Source organism: Suricata suricatta, chromosome 12 (genome assembly GCF_006229205.1).
Source record: "Suricata suricatta isolate VVHF042 chromosome 12, meerkat_22Aug2017_6uvM2_HiC, whole genome shotgun sequence".
NCBI lineage: Eukaryota > Metazoa > Chordata > Mammalia > Carnivora > Herpestidae > Suricata > Suricata suricatta.
The window spans coordinates 39,736,215-39,758,471 of record NC_043711.1 but is presented as its reverse complement, the minus strand read 5'-3'; the positions used below and the strand labels follow the sequence as shown (position 1 = coordinate 39,758,471).

The 22,257-nt window shown below is 35.7% G+C and overlaps 1 long non-coding RNA gene across 1 annotated transcript in view; it reads right to left on the bottom strand.

The window, feature by feature from the left end:
• The window catches only part of LOC115274936, a 190,948-nt gene extending 168,941 nt beyond the window's left edge, over positions 1 to 22,007 (bottom strand). The window contains exon 1 of the long non-coding RNA XR_003901326.1: positions 21,955 to 22,007. This is a non-coding gene — a long non-coding RNA (uncharacterized LOC115274936). The remainder of the gene's footprint in view (positions 1 to 21,954) is intronic.
• Between the last annotated feature and the right edge of the window lie 250 nt (positions 22,008 to 22,257).

The window sequence follows — 22,257 nt, the reverse complement described above, 5'->3', positions numbered from 1 at the left end:
TTTCATAGATGACATGATACTCTACATGGAAAACTCAACTGACTCACCAGAAGCCTACTAGAACTGATCCATGAATTCAGTAAAATTAAAGGGTACAAAATCAATGTACAGAAATCAGTTGCATTTTTATATACCAATAATGAAGCAACAGAAAGAGAAATCAAGAAACAGATCCCACTCACAATTGCATGAAAAACCATAAAATACCTAGGAATAAGCCTAAACAAAGATGTAAAAAACCTGTACAATGAAAACTATAGAAAATTTATAAAAGAAATTGAAGACACAAAGAAATGGAAAAACATTCCATGCTCATGGATTGGAAGAATAAACATTGTTAAAATTCATTATTACACAAAGCAATCTATACATTCAATGCAATCTCAATCAAAATTGCACCAGCATTCTTCTCAAAGCTAAACCAAACTATCCTAAAATTCATATGGAATCACAAAAGACCCCAAAGAGCCAAAGTAATATTGAAGAAGAAAACCAAAACAGGAGGCATTACAATCCCAGACTTTAGCCTCTACTACAAAGCTATCATCATCAAGACAATATGGTATTGGCACAAAAACAGACACAGAGACCAATGGAATAGTATAGAGAACGCAGAATTGGATGCACAAATGTATGGCCAATTAATCTTTGACAAAGCAGGAAAGATTATCCAGTGGAAAAATGACAGCCTCTTTAGCAGGGGGTGCTGGGAGAACTGGACAGCAACATGCAGATTATCCAGTGGAAAAATGACAGCCTCTTTAGCAGGGGGTGCTGGGAGAACTGGACAGCAACATGCAGAAGAATGAAACTAGACCACTTTCTTACATCACACACAAAAATAAACTCAAAATGGCTGAAGGACCTGAATGTGAGAGAGGAAACCATAAAACCCTAGAGGAGAAAGCAGGAAACAACCTCCTTGACCTCCACCGCAGCAATTTCCTACTCAACACATCCCCAAAGGCAAGGGAATCAAGAGCAAAAATTAATTATTGGGACCTCATCAAGATAAAAAGCTTCTGCACTCCAAAGGAAACAATCAAGAAAACTAATAGGCAACCTAAAGATTGTGAAAAGATAGTTGCAAATGACATATCAGATAAAGAGCTAGTATCCAAAATCTACAAGGAACTCACCAAACTCCACACCCAAAAAACAAATCATCCAGTGAAGAAATAGACAGAAGACATGAATAGACACTTCTCCAAAGAGGATATCCAGATAGCCAACAGACACATGAAACGATGCTCAGCGTCACTCAGCATCAGGGAAATACAAATCAAAACCAGACTGAGATACCACCTCACACCGATCAGAGTGGCTAAAATGAACAGATCAAGAGACTATAGAGGCTGGTGAGGATGTGGAGAAATGGGCACCCTCCTACACTGTTGGTAGGAATGTAACCTGGTGCAGCCACTCTGGAAAAAAGGGTGGAGGTTCCTCAAAATATTAACAATAGAACTCCCCTATGACCCAGCAATAGCACTGCTGAGGATTTACCCAAGGTATACAGAAGTGCTGATGCACAGGGGCACATGTACCCCAATGTTTATAGCAGCACTTTCAACAATAGCCAAATCATGGAAAGAGCCTAAATGTCCATCAACTGATGAATGGATCAAGAAGATGGGGTTTATATATATACAATGGAATACTACATGGCAATGAAAAAGAATGAAATCTGCCCATTCGTGGCAAAGTGGATGGACCTCGAGGGTGTCATGCTAAGTCAAATACGTCAGGAAGAAAAGGACAGATACCATATGTTTTCACTCATGTGTGGAAGAAGAGAAAATTAACAGAGGACCATGGGGAGGGAGAGGAAGTGGGGGAAAGAGTTAGGGAGTGAGGGTGACAAATCATGAGAGACTCTTGAATGCTGAAAACAAACTGAGGGCTGAAGGGGAAAGAATAGAGGGGAAGGGGAATGATGGACATGGAGAAGGGCACTTGTGGGATAGAGCACTGGGTGTTATATAGAAACCAACTTGAGATGAGATCTTTCCATTTGCAACAACATTGATGGACCTAGAGAGTGTTATGCTAAGTAAAACAAGTCAAACAGAGAAAGACAAATACCATATGATTTCACTTATATGTAGAATCTAAAAAACAAGACAAACAAAGCAGGCCCATAAATACAGAGAACAAAGTGATGGTTTCCAGAAGAAAGAGGATATCAGAATAGACAAAATGGGTGAAGGGGGATGGGAGGTATGGACTTCCAGTTGTGGAAGGAATAAGTCATGGGGATGAAAGGTATAGCACAGGGAATACAGTCAATGGTATTGTAATAGCGTTGTATGGGGATGATGGTAACTACACTTGTAGTGAGCACCACATAGCATAGAGAACTGTCTGACAACTATGTATATGTGCAGTAAATGTAATATTGCCTGTCAACTATACATCAATAAAAAATAAGAGATTAACATACCTCCCCACAAATATTTACTAACTAGAAGTGGAAAATGAGTAATTTTCCAATGGAGAAACTTAGCAAATAATATCTTAAAGAAATGGCCAAGGTTAACATCATCAATAACCAGCAAAGTAAAGTCTAGCACCACCTGATGGATGAAGCAAGAACACAGCATCATTTCTGTTCATATTCTGGACCAAAATGCAAAACCTAAATATAATCATGAAAAAATATGATATAAATCCAAATTGAAGGCCATTCCATTAAGTAATTGATCTTTAGTCTTCAAAAGTGTCAATGTCAGAGAAGTAAAAAAACTAAGGAAATGTCCCAGAATAAAGGAGACCAAAGATATATGACAACTAAATGCAACATGAGAAATGAGACTTGGTAGTAGTAAACAATGAGAATAGAAAGGGTTAATAAAACTAAAAGCTGTTTCTTTGAAAAGATAAACTAAATTGGCAAACCTTTAGCCATACTAATAAGAAAAAGAGAGAGGAGTCAAATAAATAAAATTAAAAAGATAACAAGAGAAGTTACAGCCAACACTAGAGACAATGTAAACAATTCTGAGAGACTACTGTGAAAATTATATGCCAACAAATTGGTCAACCTAGAAAAAATTGATAAATTCTTAGAAATATATAATCTTCAAAATTGAATCAGGAAAAAATTAAAAGTAGACCAATAACTAGTAAGGAAATTGAATTGGTAATCAAAGAACCAACAAAAATCCAGAGCCAGATGACTTCACATGTGACTTCTGCCAAACTTTTAAAGAAGAGTTATTCTCAAACTTCTCAAACTTCTCAAACTATTCCAAAAATAGAAGAGAAAGGAATGTTTCCAAATTCATTCTACAAGACAAGCATTAACTGTACACCAAAACCAGACAAAGACACTACAAAAAAATAAAGTTATTAACCAATATCCTTGATAAACATAAATGCAAAACTTCTCAGCAAAATATAAGCAAATCAAATTCAACAATATATTAAAAGGATTATACACCATGATCAAATAGAACTTATTCCAGGGAGTCAAGGACAGTTCAACATCCACAAATCAGTCAATGTAACACACCATACCACAATTACAAAATGAAGGTTAGAAATCAAGTGATCATCTCAATAAATATAAAAAAAGTATTTAACAAAATTAAATATTAATTCACAATTAAAAACAACTCTCAACCAAAAGGATGTAGGGGGAATATACCTCAACATAATAAAGGCTGGATATGACAAGCCTATGGTTAATAATATATTCATTGGTGAAAAGCTGGAACATTTTCCTCTAAGATCAGAAGCAAGACAAAGATACCCATTTCTGACCATTTCTTGACCCATTTCCAACCCATTTCTTGACTTTTATTCAATATTGTATTGGAAGTCCCACCCAGAGAAATTTGGCAAGAAAAACAAAAGGCAAATCAGAAAGAAAGAAGTAAAACTATCATTATTTAGATGACATATATATAAAACACCATAAAGACTCTACCAAAAAACTGTTACAACTATTAAACAAATACAGTAAAGCTGTAGTATATAAAATCAATATACAAAAATCTGTTGTATTTCTATATACTAACAAAATGTTACCAAAAAAAAAAAAGAAATTAAGAAAACAATCCCATTGACAAATGCATCCAAAAGAACAAAATACCTAGAAATAGATTTAACCAAGGAGCTAAAAGATCTATACCCTAAAAACTGTAGGTTATTGATGGAAGAAACTAAAGACAAAAACACATGAAAAGATATTCCATGCTCATAGAATGGAAGAATTAATATTGTTAAAATGCCCATATGACCCAAACAATCTACAGAATAATATAATCCCTATCAAAATTCCAAGGGCATTCATTCACAGTAATAAACAATCCTCAAGTTTGTATAGAACCACAAAAGACCCTGAATAGCCAAAGAAGTCTTGAGGAAAAAACCAACAAAGCTGGAGGCATCACACATTCTGATTTACAAAGCCTGGGAGGCTCAATTGTTTGAGTGTCATACTCTTGATTTTGGCTCAGGTCACAATCTCAGGGTCATGGGATGGAGTCCTGTGTTGGGCTCTCCATCAAGTGTGGAGCCTGTTTAAGATTCTCTCTCACCATCTCTCTGCCCCTCTCCAGCTTCACTCTCTCTCGGAAAAAAAGAAAAGTATGGTATTGGTATAAAAACAGATACATATAACATATAACAATGAAAGAGAAGAGAGAGCCCAGAAATATACAGTCAATTAATTTATGATAAAGGAGCCAAGAATATACAATGGGGAACAGACATTCTCTTCAATAAATGGTGCTAGGACAACTGGACCACCAGCAAAAAAATGGAACTGGACCACTCTAATATACTCTACACAAAAGTCAACTCAAAATGAATTAAAGACTTGAATGTAAGAATTGAAACTGTTAAAACTCCTAGAATAAAACATAGGCAGTAAGGTGTTTGACATCAGTCTTGGTGATGACTTTCTGGATTTGATACCAAAAGCAAAGACAAAAAAAGCAAAAATTAAAAAGTGGACTACATCAAACTAAAAAGTTTCTGCACTACAAAGGAAACCATCAACAAATGCAAACCCACAATGAGTAAAAACGGTCAAATTGTACAAACTTCCAGTTATAAATAAGTCATGGGGATATACAGTCATGGTGACTGCAGGCAATACTCTATTGCATATGTGAAACTTGCTAAGAGAATAGATATTCAAATTTCTCAGCACAAGAAAAAAAAGTTGTACCTGTATGTTTACAGATACTAACTAGACATAATCTGGTGGTCATTTTATAATATATACAAATATTGAATCATTATGTGGTACATCTGAAACTAAAGTTACATGTCAACTATACCTCAATGAAAAAAATAAATTTAAAAATCCTAAAGCATCCACTCATACGCAAAAAACTATTAGAACTAATAAAAGTAGTTCAGCCAGTTTGTAGGGTACAAAAATCAACATACAAAAATCAGTTTATATACTCAGCAATGAGCCATTTGAAACTGAAATTAATTTCCTTTAAAATAGCACCAGAAAGGATACAAAAAGAAGTATAAGACTAATACACCAAAAACTACAAAACAATGTTGAAAGAGATTAAGGACCTAAATAAATGGAATGACATCCCATATTTACTGACTGAAAGATATAATACTACTTAGATGGTAATCTTTGCAATTCTGGATTAGACAATAATTTCTTAGAAATCTAAGAAACTAAAGCACATGAACACAAATAATAAATAGACAAACCATAAAACATCAAAAATTTATAACTTTTGTGTATCAAAAGACACTATCAAGAAAGTAAAACGACAAGCCACAGAAGAAAATATTTGCAAATCATAAAAATAAGAGTCTAGTATCAAGAATAAAGAATTATTCCAACTCAACAACTAAAAGACAACCCAATTTTAAAATGGGCAAAGAGGAGGCACCTGGATGGCTCAGTTGGTTAAGCATCTGATCTTAAGTTAAGCATTTGATTTCAGCTCATGTCAAGATCTCATGGTCATGAGATTGAGCCCCGAGTGGGGCTCCACACTGGGTATGGAGCCTGCTTAAGATTCTCTCTCTCTCTACCGCTCTCCCCCACGTGCACTCTCTCACTATCTCTCTCTAAAATAAAACTAAAAAAAAATTTTTTTAAGATTCTCTCTCCTTCTTCCTCTGCCCCTCCCTTCCTCTTGCGCTCTGTCTCTCTCAAAAAATAAAGGGGGTGGGGGGGCAAAGGATTTGAATAGACACTTCTCCAAAGGAGATATACAAAATGCCAACAGACAGATGAAGATGCTCTCCATCCTTTGTCATTAAGAAAATGCAAATGAAAGCCACAATGGGATACCACTGCATACTCACTAGAATGGCTATAATAAAAAAGACCAAAAATAACAATCAGTGACATGACTATGGAAAAAATAAATCCTTACACATGGCCAGCAAAAAAATAAAATGGTGCAGCTGCTTTGTAAAAGTTTGACAATTCCTCAAAAAGTTAAACATCTTTCTATATGACCAAGCAATTCCACACCTGGAATTGAAAACCTACATTCACACAAAAACTTTACACAAATGTCTATGGTAGCATTAATCATAATAGTTAAAAAGTGGAAACCACCCATCAGCTAGTGAACAGATAAGGAAAAGGTGGTATCCACACAGTGGACTACTATTCCATAAAAAACGCATGAAGTATCAATACATGCTAAACATAAGTAAACCTTGAAAACACTAATGTTAACAGAAAGATATTAGATACAGAACGCTAAATGATGTGTGATTCCATTTATATGAAATGTTCAGGATAAGCAAATCCATAGAGACTGAACATAGATGAGTAGTTTCCAAGGGCTGGGCAAGGGAAGAATGGGGAATGACTACCAATGGCGTGGTTTATTTTTGAGGTAATAAAATGTTCCGCAATTAGATGGTGGTAATGCTTGCACCACCTGGAGAATGTACCAAAACCACTGAATTGTATCCTGTAAAGTGGTGAATTTTATAGTATGTGACTTATAGTTCAATAAAATACATAGGTAGCTGCTAAGCAGGTAATTAGGTAAAAAGGTAGATAGATGATAGATAAGGACAATAGGGCTTTGTTTGAAGTAATTAATAATAATGATGATGATGATAATAACAACAATGGCATTTTGTACTCTAGGTGGCCCTGACTAGTCAATGAACTTGCTAATTTTACCCAGTATTATGAGTGAGGAGAGAAAGAGTTTTAGACAGATATGGCCCTGAAAGGACCAATTCTGCTCCCAATCTGCAGTAACCAGCTCCCAGTAATTATGAACAACGGGTCCTGTTCATGCCAGCAAGTCCAAGAGTTGGCCAGATCAAGCAGATGAAACTACATTCTTATTGAGGGTCATCACAGGATACAACAAAGAGGCTATGATATGAAGCCGCCAACTGAGGTCAGCCAGGGAATGTAGTCTAGTCCTGAAAGGGGTAATTATTGTCTAGGGGACATTAGACTTGAACATACCTGAGAGTAAGACATTTGTCAGCAGAACCTGTTGAAGCCACCATACTTCCATGGTGTTCACTAACCATAAATGTTAAGGCCCAAAGGCTATAAATCAGATAGGAGATTGAAGTTTTTAAATGAAAAGGACTAAAAAGAAATGGAATGAGACTATTCTAACAACAGAGTACCTGAAAAGTTATGGAATTGAGCTGTGACTGTATTCTCCATGGGAGATGGGGTTCATCATAGCAAAACTGGGGGCAACAAATGCAAAAAAAATAGAAAGTATTTTGTGTTAATACTTAGAATGTTCATAATATGAACAAATTACATATGCCACTTCTGCAGGCTGGAAGATAAGTTTTTTAATGGGACCACTTTTTCCCAGTTCTCAGCTGTATTCAGGGAGCCCAATTCCTAAGATTCTCAACTTTAGTATGCATAAAAACTAGTGTACCAGATGGTATACACAAAAAACTGCATGTACTATATTTTGTGACGTATTTTTCAAGATTTTAAAGGGAATTTGGACAATATCTTAAAGATAACTTTAAAGATTCCTTAAAGCTGTATTCTTCAGAGGATTTGACTCAATAGCAATAAAAACATATACATAAGATGTGACAATATCCATCTGTAAAAAAGAACAATTCCAAGAAACATTTTATTAAAATACACTGCTAATGGAAAAAAGGATCTGGGAAGATCACCTTAGGGCTTTAAAAAAGCTTTAACTTAGGTTTACTTAATCCATAGTATGTGATATGGACCACAGGGAATTCAAAGGTGAAAATACATGGTGACTGTCCTCAGGATCTAGAACTATTTAAAAACTAAAATTTTTTAATAAAAGAAGATAATCCAATAGAGAAAAAGAACAAAGAACACAGAGGAAGGAACCCTTTATATGGGAGGAAGGCCAGGAATGCTTTATAGAGATGGTGACATTTTAGATGAAAATTTTAACTTTTTTAATGTTTACTTATTTTTGAGAGAGAGACAGAATGCAAGCAGAAGGGCAGAGAGAGACGGAGACACAGAATGTGAAGCAGGCTCCAGACTCTGAGCCCACATGGGGCTCAAACACTTTTCACCATGAGATCGTAACTTGAGCTAAAGTCAGACGCATAATCAAATGAGCCACCTAGGCGCCCCAGAGATGAAAAATTTTAAGCCCATGCATTAGTTTCCTGAGGTTGCTGTATAACATACCACAAGCTGGTTGGCTTAAACATCAGAAGTTTATTTGGGGCACGGGAGGCGGGTGTGGAGGGAGGAAGGGGAGGAGGAGGCGGGGGAAGAGAAGAAAAAGAAATTTATTGTCTCATGTTTCTAGAGGCTAGAAGCCCAAGATCAAGATTTCAGCTGGACCACAGTCCCACTGGAGGTGCTAAGGAAGGATCTATCCCAGGTCCCTTTCCCAGTTTCTGGTAGTTCCTTGGCTTGTGGCAACCTAACTCCAATATTAAAATGGCATTCTTCCTGTGTGTATCTCTCTCTGTGTTCAAATTACCCCTTAAAAAAGATATCTTATTGAATTAGGACTCATCCTAATAATCTCATTTTAACTCAATCATCTGCAAAGGCCTGGTTTCCAGATAAAATCACAGGTACCGGGGGTTAGGACTTCAACATTCTTTTGAGAGTAGGAGGCACATTTCAACCCATGACAACTTGTCAAGTGGATATGCAGAGACTGAGAAGTATGAGCAAAGGGGAAAAACATGTGCAAAAGAGCAAGAAAGAGGAATTGCATGAAAACAAGGCTGAATAGGTAAGAAGAACCTAGATCATGAAGTGTGTCACATGGTCTCTGAAGCATATCCTCTGTGCAGAGGATAGAGGCCAAAGAAAGACCACTCTACTTGCATTGTGACAGATGGACAGAGGTTTTACTTGAGACAGGGAAACTGAGCTTACTGTAGCGTTAATTCAGTGAATTTTTATGGAAAAGGGTGATTGCACTTTGGAAGAGAAAAAAGGCCAGAGTAAAAGGAAGAGAAACTGACATGTATTGATTGCCCACCAGAGGCTACTAGCTGTGTATTACCTCATTTAAATCTCATAGTACATGTCATAGGTACTGACAGTTCCATTTTCATAAGCGACTCAGAACTTCTACTACTTAATAAGTAGTAGAACCAGCATTCAAATACAGGTGTGTCTGACTAAAAAGGCCAAAACATCTAGTGAAAATGTTTACAGTTCAAGAGTCAGAGAAATGATTAAAAGAAATAACAAAAAGATTCAGAACAATCTCTACATTAAGTGAACTTTCAGGGGGGAAACTGGGTTAGAGAGAACAAATATATGTATTTACATAAAGAATAATTTAAAGATTTATGAGAAACTAGTAAAAGCTGTTACCTGGAAGTAGAGTGTAGGGAGCAGAGAAAGAAAGAAAGCAATAGGAGTAGAGGAGAACACGTGACACATACTTTTTATATTGTTTTGATTTTTTGGTCCATGTGACCTACTTCCTTTTCAAAAAGCAGCATTAAACATTTTATAAAGAATGAAAAAATTGCTGGATTAATTGGGTTTTTTTGGGTGTTGAGTTTGGTAAGTTCCTCATAGATTATTTATACGCAGAATGCAAATTATACAGGTACTCAGAAATTGGCTTTGGCCTTTTGGTAAAATCCCACAATATTAATCTTGTTTACTTAACATGTCTGCTTTTTCATTATCACTATACATTTTATTTAATGTTGTTTAGAGAAAAGAGAAAGCATCTTTAATGACTCTGTGTTGGTTAAAAAACACCTAAATCCAATAATCATGTAGAAAAAATTAGAATCAATAATCTCTTATTTTGTTAAACCACTAATCTCCATGAAACATAAAATCGATGTACTTATTTAGCCATAGGAAGAAATTGCATGCAAATGAATGGGGTTGTTGGGGGAGAGTTTTATTACAGTTATACCAGAAGTAATACTTGACCATCAGTGAAATACAATACTAAGAATTTAATACCTTGCTGTTTACAATTAAAAAAAAAACATACGGGGAAAAGGATGTAGAATTTATGCACTTATATTTCTATTTAATTTCATTTATTTTTTTTTTAAGTAGGCTGCATGTGCCCAATGTGAGGCTTGAACTCACGACCGAGATCAAGACCTGAGCTGAGATCAAGAGTCAGACACTTAACTGACTGAGCCACTTAGCACCCCTATTTAATTTCTGTACTCATTAATTAAAATCAAAAATTGATTCACACAAATCTTCCACAACTTCTCTACTATACAATTCTTGTCTTATCAGAGCAAAGAAATATAACTAGTTGGTACTGAGAGTGGAAAGAAAACACTGGTAACAACATGAATGGCTTAGACCACAGTTATCATTATTTCAACCCTTTTACACTAAATGGCCCCTTCACTGAAAATGATAGCCACACAAAAGTGGAAAGTGAGAGAGCTGTTGCTTAGTCAATTCTTATTTTTAAAAAATCTTTAAAGAAAATCTTATTTTAAAACTTAAAGGTCATAAAGCACTTCTCTTAAAAGAAGTTGTCTGGTTTTTGTCCTGCATCAATCATGTATTCCTTTCTCCTGTAACTACTACTGGACACATAATATCTTCAAACATACTGTCAAACAAGAACTCCAAAAATGTCTTTATTGATTGGATACTCTGCCCAATGAAAAATTATCTTTTTATTGGAAATGGCTGTCAGAGCTATTTTTATTGCTCTCCTAAGGCTCAGTCTGTAATCATGTACACACTTCTCAACTCTGAGAAGAAAATGAATTAGATGACTGCATCTCTTTTTCAGATTGCATATTTATGCCATTTTAGGAGTTCAAACCATGGATGTGAAACCAATTGATACTCCGCATTTGGTGCCTTTTCCTTGAGAATCTTTAGAGTCTTAGAGATAGAAAAATCACTAAGGAGGAAAGGCTTGCAAATCTGCTACAAGCAACTTCCTTTTAGTTTAAATCTCTTCAGGAAAATTGTCCCCACATTTAACTGCTGGAGGCAACAATAATGTCTACAAAACCTTCTGGAAAAGGAATTTCCCCATGTCTGTTTGCACTAAAAGCCACAAGTAGCACTTCCCTCTTCTATTCTTTTCAAAACAGAAGTAAGTATACAACTGGAAGTGTATAGCTGTCCATAGGATGAACTGAAGGGTCTGTGTTCATAGACTGGTCTCCAAATACCTTCTCCAACACATCTGAAAAGTTAGCAATAAATATGTGTTCAGCTTAGTTAAAGCTTTGCCTTCCTAGAAATTTTTTGTCAAAATTCAAATAGAAGTAAAAGATTAACAAATTTAAATATCCTAAAAAGCTAACAACTTTTGAGGAAGTCAGCCTAGCGGGTTGTTTTCCAACAGGATAACCATGAAAATAGCCAACAGTGTGTGTTTAGCTTTATTAGGGAGAAAAAGCAGAAGTCTCAGTATTGGCCAGCATATAAATAGAACAGGAGCAGGTGTTACCCACCAGAAAGGAACCATAGAAAAAATAGCAAGGGGAGCTAAGAATGGGGAAAGCTAAGAGAAGATGGGAAAGTACAAAAAAAAAATGTGTTTGCTCTGCTTTTCTATTTTGCATACAGGTGGCCCTGCCATCAACTTTCCATTACCTACATGTGAATAACCCACTTGAAATATTATCTTTGACCTGTTGCTCACTCCATTGTGGTATTTTCTTGACACCAAAAATGTCTTTAAGCTAACTCCTCCAACGAATTCACACTAGTATCAAAAATACCTTAATAGATAAAACAGGGAAGGGAGAGAAACCTACTAGGGAAAAAACTAGATTCTAACACAAAATATAAAGAATCATGGAATCAGTAGATTTTTTATATTTTTTAATGTTTATTTATTTGAGAGAGAGAGAAACAGAACATGAACAGGGGAATGGCAGGGAGAGAAGGAAACACAGAATGCGAAGCAGGCTCCAGGCTCTGAGCTGTCAGCACAGAGCCCAATGTGGGGCTCAAACCCAGGAACCATGAGATCATGACCTGAGCTGAAGTTGGATGCTCAACTGACTGAGCCACCCAGGTGCCCCTCAGTTGATATCTTAGACTATCTGTGAAATGATGCTTTTAACCGAAAAAATTGAAGGAAAAGGAATTCTTTGATATATTTTCCTCTGAATAGAATAAATACCTTAATAAGCAAATGCCAATTCAAATACAAAGATTTAACTAACAACTTTTATGTGCACCTTGTAGATGTGCTAAGATTTCACCTCTCATGTATAAGGTCTCTAAGAATCAGCTGACAGTCCCTCTCTTCTTTGAAGAGAAGGTTCACTTTTGTTCCTGAGTAGAACCTATCACATTCTTAGAACTCCATGAATGAAATTCTCCTTTCCCTAAGCCAGCCAAGTGAGAAAGTTGCATTCTTTTTCAGATGTTTTGGGCACAACTGTGAAGTTAAACCCATACTTGTGGCCAAATCACTACTGTCCATAAAACTATGTATTCTTAAACTTGTCTTAACAGCATTTCCTCTTCCAAAGTCACTAATAGCAAGGGTGGTATGTAATATTTGCATTATTCCTAGAACTGTACCTGGAATGAGCATCTTTACAAAGCACTTTTCAGAACAGTCTACTTAAAATAATGAAGTTACTAAAGCCAAACAACAAAATATTAATGATTGTAATTGTTATGTGAAATTTAAAATTACAAGCAATTTTTCTTCTTTGTGACTTCCTAGAGTTTATTAATTTTTCACAATTAGAATATATTATTGTAATAAGGAAAATATATACAGTTAATTTCAATCTTTGACAATAAAATTTCCCAAGCAAAACTAGTATCTCTCCATAAATGTAATTTTTGTTATTAAAACTTCTTTTCCAGTACTTAGCATTTTCTTCCATATAATCTATTTTCTTGTGTAGATGTATCATAGATTTCAAGCTCTCTGAGGACATATTCTGGGTAATACACATGTTTGTACCTCATATTTGGTAAGTGAGAATACCTCATATTTGGAAAATGATTAGTAACTATTTGAGGAATGAATACTTCCATGAATGCAAAAGGTTAGAATTTATATATTCATTAGATATTGGCCAGAATTGGTAAAATACTTGAAAGTGGCTGGGTGGTTCAGTCACTTGAGCATCTGACTCATGAATTAGGTTCAGGTCATGATCCCAGGGTCATGGGATCAAGCTCCATATCAGGCTCTGCACTGAGCGTGCTGCCTGGTTAAGATTCTGTCTCTCTCTCCTTCTGCCCTTCTCCCCTGCTCATTCTCTCTCTCTCTCTCTCTCTCAAATAAAAAAATATATATAAATAAATAGAAAGTAATAAATTTAATAATTTAAATTTACTAATTCAATACAATTATCAGGGTATATCATGAAAACAAATCTTAAATGGTCCTCCCATACTAGTGAGAGATAAGACATATAAGCAATCACCACCTGTTTGGCCCACACCACAGTATGCAGCAAGAATATACTGCATGGGGCACCTGGGTGGCTCACTTGGTGAAGCATCCGACTTCAGTTCAGGTCATGATCTTACAGTTTGTAGGTTCAAGCCCTGCATTGGGCTCTGTGCTAACATCTCAGAGCCTGGAGTTTACTTCAGATTCTTTGTCACCCTCTCTCTCTGTACCCCCCCCATGCATGCTCTGTCTCTCCCTTCTCTCAAAAATAAACAATAAACATTAACAAAAATTTTAAGAATATACTGCAAAATCTTTACAAGACACCATAGGATCATTCAGTGTATTATATTTCCAAATTAAATAGTTACTTCTATTTTTAAGTTATTTAATTTTTTCTTTGGTTTTGTTGTCAGTACTTCATATTTTTCAAATAATAAGTGCATCGTTTCTTGGTATTTATACATGCAAAACTTTATAATAAAGTATTAGAAACAAACACTCAGAATTAAAAGACTCTAAAGCTAAGATAGTTTCTCATTGCTCTTTTCGAATATTAAAATTTGAATTTTCTGAATCTATAGGAAAATAAAGCAGAAACCATATTAATAAAAAACATCTTCTGTGGTACGGTCCCCTCCCTAAGGAAAAAAAAAGGACATCTCAAGACAAGCTTGCTATTTGCATATGTGACAATATTCCTCACAACCTTGTAACATGAGACCACTTTAACCAGACTGCATGTTTGTGTGTTACCATATATGGGAGACAAAGAAGTAAAAAATATATACACGCCACATGGTGTTCGGGCTCAGTTCTTTGGGTATGAACCCAACTGAGTGATGCAGGCTGGAATAAAGTCGCTTCCTGGAAAGAAAAGCCTCAGTGTCACAACTCTGCAAAAATCCTGCTACACTTCTAATACTGCACAAAGTGATAATAGTCTAGAATGTCTTTTGATGCTGAATAGGAATCAATGCAAAGTAAAAAAATTTTACTTCTGGAATGAAAAATGAATTACTTGAACAAAAATATAACACTTTCTTAATAAATTTTTGAATAAAAACGATGCTCAGAAGTGTTATTGTTTATAATTCATTTTCACCAGAACATCAACCAAGTTCCAAAAAAGAAAATGCAATCAATTAAAGGATACTGCATATAAATTTCACACACTTAAAGCATTTAAAATAATTATAAGTTCAAAAGATATTTAATCAGTATCAAAAAAGCAAACAAAAAATATTAAGATCTAACATCACATAACACTTAATACACATTTAAAACACTATGCACAGTAAGTAGAAATCATCAAGCATTTTTATTCATGAACTATTTATACAGAACTTTAAAAAAAAAGAACATTGCTATTATATATCGCTACAATCCAAATTTAGAGTTTCACTTGTAAAAATATATCAATTGCAAATGTTCTCAAAGTATGGCCCAGGGCCCCTGGGATCTCTGAGACCATTAAGGGAGTCTGGAGGTTAAAATTATTTCATAATAATACTTGGATGTCACCTGACTTTTGTAACTATCATGCCCTCATTTTCATAAAAGTGATCCCTCCCATCCTTGCATGTTTAAATCAGTTAATATGCATACATGTCTTACAGAAGCATATCATTGACAGATATAGAAAGATATATATTAGGTTGCTAATGAGCTACCTGGAAGGGAAATTGAATAGGTAGAAGAAGGAAGAGTAAAGCTAACAGAAATAGCATAAAATACATTTTAAAATAAGTAGATGATTACATTTGTACATTTAGATAACTTGGTGGGGAAAAAACATAAGAGCTTTTCAAAAGAAAAAAAGGCCATCCAAACCAGTTTTTAAAAAGAACTTAAACTACTGGTTGCCCAGGGGCACCTTGGTGACTTAGTCGGGTAAGCATCCAACTCTTGATTTCAGCTCCAGTCATGATCTCATGGTTGGTGAGATCAAGCCCCATGTTGGGCTCTGCATTGACAGCATGGAGTCTGCTTGGGATTCTCTTCTTCTCTCTATGCCCCTCCCCCATGTGCCTGTACACATGTGTGTGTGCTCTCTTTCTCTTTCAAAAATAAACTAAACTAAACTAAATAAAATAAAATGAAATGATAAAACTACTGGTTGCCAAACTTTTTCATTCATGGTAACCTTTAATGTTACCTTTAATGTCATGACTTAATTTTTCATGACATCCGTAGTCCAGAAGAAATATGTAAGAGTTCTGATAGGTACAAGCAATTTACTATTGCTACTTATGTCCCAACCACTCAATTGCCATTTAGAAGGATAATTATTAACATACACTGAAAACAATTTTTTAATTTTAAGTGCATTTACTTACTAATGGTTTACTTACTAATGAGATGCATGTGTCTACTGATCACCGCACAACTTCTCAAGCCTTGGAATCAGGTAGAAAACTGTCACTCTCATTGTACCATCAATGATTGATAACAGTTCCTGCTTTGTAAAACAGTAATCACCAAAAACCCAGCTTCCTGAAGATACTACATAATCAAAAGGAATGTAAGATGATCTAATGTTGAGACTATGAACCATCCCAGAGCAAGTAATTTGTGTATAACTGTTTCCCTTGAACATTTAAAATATCCTGCACGACCTCGGTGAGTTGCCTTCAGTGCCCCAAGGCACTTCGGTGCATTTTGAGAACAATGGATTTAAAGCTTGAAGTGCTTTTCCTTGTCACCCTGGTTAGTTCTGCATTAGCCAATTGTCTATGGTTAGAAATTCCATTATTAACAACTAAGCAAAGTTTAAAGCAAATTAGCAAATCTTCCAGCACAAGGAAATATGATGTGTGAGAAGATTTTTGATAGCTCATGGATTTGGATAATTCATGCTGCTTGCTCTGATATACATGCTTGCTTTTCTCCTCATCTTCTGTGATCCCTTTCCCAATTCAACAGTGCTATGAAATTTTTAAAGATGATCCCATGTAAAAGCAAAATAATGACCCTGGAGAGTTTAGGCAGCTACTGTCTTCAATACAGGCTGATGTCCATTTAGAATTACTGCACCAGAAAACACCTAGGGAAGGTGAGGAATATACAATGATATAAACCAAGTTCTTAATTGCTTCATTGCTAATGCATACTTCCAGACCCCCACTCTCAGTGAATATGTGTGAGCAGTACACAGATAGTACTGACAAGCAGAAACACTATGTACGCACGAACAGAATTTGCCTCTTGGCATAGCATAAAAATATCATGAGCTTTAGGCAAAGAATAAAAAAGCAGAAATTATTGTTTTGCACACTTTCCTACTTAAATAAATATTCTAAAGCTTTGACTATGTGGAAGGATTCTGAGAGAATTACTATGATTGGGCTCCCATGTCAAAACAGTTAACTGTTCCTGTAGGGTTAACATTTAGTTACCCCTCTAACCTGGCTTAGGATTACAATATAATCACCTCACTCAAAAACTACAAGTTATGCAGCCCTCTATGTCTAAAAAAGAATTAGTTTCCACCATCCAAAGAAGGTTTTAAAATTGCAAACTTCCCTTTATTTTGCTCCTTTCTTATTTATTGTTTATCTGTGAGAATCAAGAAGGATCCCAGGTCCACAGAGTGTTACTGTTCTATCAACTCTATCTCATTCTTCATTGCTATCCAGCTTTTTTCTGCTACAGCACATAGCATAATGTTCTCCTGGTGGGATGTAATGACATTATAATCAGAGTGAGGGTTTCTTTTACCTTATCTCAGTCAAACCGGAACTGAACTAAATTAAAAACAACTGGAGTGTTGGGGGTAGAGATGTGGAGGGGGATAACGACAGAAAGGAATCCCCGGAAACTCCAAGTAGAGGTGACAGAAGGCTAAGACAGGCTCACTTGGGGATGGGGCAGGAATCTACACGTCCCCTTCCCCTCTTTGTGCTTAAAAAGCAGTTTCCTGTTCCCATGTCCCACATTTCCTTCCTGGTTAAATCTTCAGGCCTATCCTCTAAGACTGAGGAAACGCTCTGCGAGATGCTGTGCCACCCTCGTGTGAACCGGTCACTCACAAATTGTGTGTGAGGGGCCTGTTCTCACATTACTGTTCCAACATTTAGAAACTTGAAATAAGACTGAAAGGAACCTGAGACAGGGCGTAAATCCATGCTTTCAAGCAAGTCTGTGTTTTAATCACGCCTCTTCTGCTCTTGAAGATTTCCTCAAAGCACCACCTCCACATTAATCCTGCATCACCCATTCCACTACTGTTTCTGCTACTGCAGAATGGATCTACCATCTTCCTTAATTTAAACCCATCTTCTTTGGAGCCATCATCTATGTGGGTTAAAATCTCTAGTTGTAAAGTTTCCAGCCGGAGAATTCTGTGAACTAAATGACCATTTAAAATAGCACCTAGCACAATGGATAACATACAGCAGGTGCTCAATAAATGAGTATTGAATAACCAAATTAAAAAATGCTAAAAATGAATATTCATTGCAAAGAACTCTGGCATCAAATACACTGTGTTCTTGATAAAAACAACAACACATTTTAAAACTTGTACTGTGTTTGGTTAAGTTGTATTTTTGCAACTATTAGCAGATCTAGATACAATGAGATCCAGATTCAAAGCATAACAGGTAAAACCATGTGGCATAATGACTGGCACACTTTAGCCATTCAAATGAAATGAATTTAAGTAATGTCAGATTGGGGTGTTGAATCACAGTGAAACTTAGATGTAAACAATACTTAGCTCTCAGATGAAATGTATTCCCAAGGTTAGTACCTCTGGACAGTAGTTTGTATCTTTGTCAAATTTATTCAGGCTGAATTCCATACCTATACTCAAGTTATCTTGAACATGAAATTCTTAGATTGTATAGAAATGAGCCAAAGACATGAATAGACACTTTCCCAAAGACATCCAGAAGACTAACACACAGATGAAAAGATCAACATCACTCATCATCAGGGAAATACAAATCAAAACCACAATGAGATACCACCTCCTACCTGTCAGAATGGCTAAAATTAACATCACAGGAAACAAAAGATGCTGGCAAGGATGCAGGGAAAGGGGAGCCCTCTTGTACAGTGAGTGGAATGCAAACGGGTACAGCCACTGTGGAAAACAGTATGGAGGTTTCTAAAAAGTTAAAAATAGAACTATCCTATGTCCCAACAACTGTACTACTAGGTATTTATGCAAAGGATACAAAAATACAGATTCAAAGGGGCACATGCACTCCTAATATTTACAGCAGCATTATTAACAATAGCCAAGCTACAGAAAGAGTCCAAATGTATATCAACTGATGAATGGATAAAGAAGATGTGGAGATATATATATAGATATAGATATAGATATAGATCCAATGGAGTATTACTCAGCCATTAAGATGAATGAAATCTTGCCATTTGCAATGGTATGGATGGAGCTAGAGTGTATTATACTCAGTGAAATAAGTCAATCAAAGACAAGTACTATATGATTTCATTCATATGTGGAATTTAAGAAACAAAACAGAAGTACATATTTAAAGGAAAACAAAGAGAGAAGGAAGCAAACCATATGGTCTCTTAAAGATAGAGAACTGAGGGCTGATGGAGGGAAATGGGCTGGGATTGGGCTAAATGGGTGATGTGTATTAAAGATGGCACTTGTGATGAGCGCTGATTATTCTATGTCAGTGATGAATCACTAAATTCTACTTCTAAAAAAATATTATATGTTAACTACACAGCAAAAGAAAGCATTTCTCTGAAATTCCTCATCATGATTCCCACAAGCATTTTTTAACTCTTTCCTTACTATCAACAGAGAAAAACTTCTTGTCCAGTTACGTAAAATGGGTATTTTGTCATTTGCATTTAAAATGAGCAAAGTAGAGAGTTATCCCACCACCTTGTGGAATATTAGGGTATTGCTACTTCAGAGCCAAAAGCACATTTTAAGAATGAGAAGCTTGTGAACACTGAACAGTGGTTTGCTCATGTTTTTCCAAATCCCTGCAGCTGTGCTGTCTCTGAGACCACATCATCAAATCTTACCCGTGCCTCAAAACATGGTTTAAATGTCCCCTAATACAGCCTTCCCTAACTGCAAATTAAAATTACAAGAAAACAGCTAGGTGAAAATGTATCTTTGCTCTAAATTTCCATACAACTCATCTGGTTCCTCTTTTCTAGTTGTATTACATAGTCTTATCTTCCCTATTGGACTTTAAGTATTTTGAGAACAAGGAGACAGTCCCCTTCGGTGGCGTACTGAAGCCAGCTCACACCCGCTCTTATGAATAATTTAATACATAGAAATTTTAAAGCCAGTTGCTCAACTGTGGAAAGCTTGAAATCATCCAAGATAGGTATATTTATACAACAGAAATCAGAAAACATTACAGATTATGACACTTTAAAAAATTTTATCAGCTATAACTTCTCCACAAATCATTTTCTCTATATATAATATATAGTAAGAAGTAGCAGTAACTCCTACCTCACAGGATTGTTGTAAAGATTAAACAAAACCTACATAAAAGGCTTGGTCTAGCAGCTGGCATAGAGTATTTGCTCACCAAATATTATAATTATTTCCCATATTCCATCACAGTGCCTGGCAAGAGTAACTCCTCAATATGTACTCAATTGCTGAATGACAAATGAAATCAAGAATTTCAATGGGAAATTTTAAGAGACTTAGTTAACACTGATAATAGACCCAGGTTAACCATAGGACAAACCATTGCCAGGAACATAAGCTCATCCTTATAAATAACACAGACACTTTCTTTCTTTCCTTCTTCTTCCTCTCAATCAATATCGAGAGAGAAAGAGAGATCCTTATTTCCTTCGGCATCTCTCCAATTCTCATTTACTCTAAAGTGTCTTCCTTTCTCATTTCTCTTTTAACTTTATTTCATAATGCAAAATAAATAATTTATGCTGTACTTTGTTCCAAAAAGGGGTTGTGGTGAATAATAGATAACTTGGTTTCATGTTTAGTGAAGAAGCATTTTCTGTCTCTCGAGGGGAAGAAGATGAAGTAGGTTTTTAACCACGTCTTTCATTGATCCCATGCTCCTGTTTGGCTCTTGGCAGAAAATGGGTTCTTTATATTGACCTTTGGAGAAGGACAGAATTAAGTTCACAACTACAAAGTTAAAAACCAAATTACCATGAATTCCAGACACTCTCCAAAAGAGGAAACAAGAAATGACCCTGTGTTTTAAGGTTGATGTCACTCTCTTATCTCTACACCTGTCTCATCCCAATCCCAATATGGTGTTTCTTTAGATACAAGGCAGCTTAATTCTGTTCAAGAATCTGCCATAGCTTTACTTGCTTACTAAAAAATAAAACCAAAGAATTGAAACAACCAATTAGTTGTAAAAACAGACATAGAATATTATTTTCTCCAGATGGTTTGAAATAAAATTTCAATTGTTCAAATATAATTTTATTTACCTAAAATAAATTTCCCCTTACTTAGATATTATTAACTAGCATGGAATTTTTTAATGAAGAAAAAATTAAAGAATTAGAATGCTACCACTAAGTTGGCCATTTGCCCTAGAATATATAAATTCTGTCCACGATCACTTCTAGTTTAAAAATACACATAGCTTGAAACAAAGTGGAGGTCCACAAGGCAATGCAAGGCCCTCTCTTTAGTGGAATATTTACGTCGATGTTGGTCTACATAGAGCCCTTGTCCGAGAACATGTGGATGACAATGTGTGACAGAAAGGAGCTTCCTCCAAGAAGGAGAAATAAGGTGAGTGAGTCAGAAATTAAAACTCCAACTAACCTGCAGACATCTATATTTAAGATAATATATTGTGTTTAACTCACCTCCCAGACTGTTTCCAAAGGACACTGTCAAACACGATTCTTTTTTCCCACCAGCTGTCATTACCAAGTTGGCTATACTTCGTGTTTTCCCTTTGTGTTTGAAAGTCAGACCTAAAGCAGATGGCTGGACTCAGTGCCAGAGCAAAAGTAAAATTGGTTGTCTCACCTCCGGAGATACTGCCAGACTTCATTAAGACAAAACTTCTAGCAACAAACACCTACAAAATCTAGGGCCTGGAAAGCACAAACTGAACCTCCTGTTTCATTTACCAAGTAAAAACAAACAAAACACATGTAAGGCGAAACTGTCATTAATTTGCTAAAATGTGATGAGAAAACTCACATATTTCATCTTCAGTGAGATATGGTTCCCGTGTTCTCAACTCTGTAATTTCTAGGCTCTGTAAAAAAGCAAATTATATTCAATGTTCTTCTAAGTCAAACTCACAGATAAATTCTAAAACATGAAATATCGTCTTCCAGAGCTGAAACTTTACTAAAGCAAATAGATGTGAAGCTATTTGACTAAAAAAACACTACAAATTAAAATTACAAGGGAACTAATTGGAAGGTGAGACTGTCCAACTGAGGGTATTAAAACTAGAATCAGGATTAAAGAGGGGAATGCAGAATTGCAAGAAATGAC